The sequence below is a fragment of the Octopus bimaculoides genome, chromosome 4 (genome assembly GCF_001194135.2).
Source record: "Octopus bimaculoides isolate UCB-OBI-ISO-001 chromosome 4, ASM119413v2, whole genome shotgun sequence".
NCBI lineage: Eukaryota > Metazoa > Mollusca > Cephalopoda > Octopoda > Octopodidae > Octopus > Octopus bimaculoides.
Window position 1 is genome coordinate 92,017,661 of NC_068984.1, and position 1,144 is coordinate 92,018,804.

The 1,144-nt window shown below is 32.0% G+C and overlaps 1 protein-coding gene across 1 annotated transcript in view; it reads left to right on the plus strand.

Moving 5' to 3' along the window:
- Positions 1-1,144, plus strand: part of LOC106879866 (cartilage matrix protein) — a 110,466-nt gene that overhangs the window by 41,803 nt on the left and 67,519 nt on the right. The window lies entirely within an intron of this gene.

Sequence of the window (1,144 nt, forward strand, 5' to 3'; positions counted from 1 at the left end):
TATATAAGTTAAAAACGTATACATATATTCATATATATATATATATGAATATATGTATATGTATATTTGCATGCAAGTAAATATGTATGTGTGTGTATATATAAATAAATAAGGGAAAATGTGTGCATATTTATACACATACACATAGAAGCAACTATTGGTGGATATAAATGCAGTATACACACACACACACACACACACACACACATACACACACACACACACACACATACATACATACATACATACATACACATATATGTGTGCATATATATATCCACACACGAACATGCATAGTTAAGGATATGCATAAATCACACACACATGCACATATACATATAAACACTTGAATAGATTTATCTCTACAATGATACAAGGTATGTATACACAAAGACGCATACACACACACACACACACACACACACACACACACACACACATACGCACTCCACTGCACACACGCACATACATACATACGCACACATATGAGTGAAGACTCTATGGTTATCACCTATCTTCCCGTTACATGAAAAAAAGTAAAACCACTATGTTGGCTAACTACGTATGGTGCTTGATGACCAGTTATACATTACATACAATCAAGTGCAAAATTGTAGAAAAGTTCATGCCATATGTTAATGGATTTAAAAAATTGTAAGTTATGCGCAACTGAAAGATTGCATATCCTTTTTAGATCTAAAAATTTCACCGCTCTACTGAATTACAGAACCGAAATTTTTAGCAATTGCAAACATATGGACAAATTTCTTTTGAAGAATCAGAGAACACAACTCTCTCCTGATTGAGCAGCTGTATGGCACAATTTAGACTCCTTCTACATCAACTAGCTTATGAATTTAAAGTCAAAGGAGACATAGCTCTAATTTTCTATTTTTTTCTGTTTCCTTCACCCTCCTTTTTACATCCACCTTCCTCTGTTTTGTTTTTGTGATTTTTTTTGTTCTATTGTCCTAATTTATAAGTAGTATAGGCCATGTTCTCAGAGCTTGAATATTACTTGGAGATACTAGGTGTGATATTAAAATCTGTCAGCAAATATCTTTAATGTATGAAACTATTAGTAGCTTATTAACTATATACTGTGTACATCAAACAATATATATCTATATATATACCTGTATAT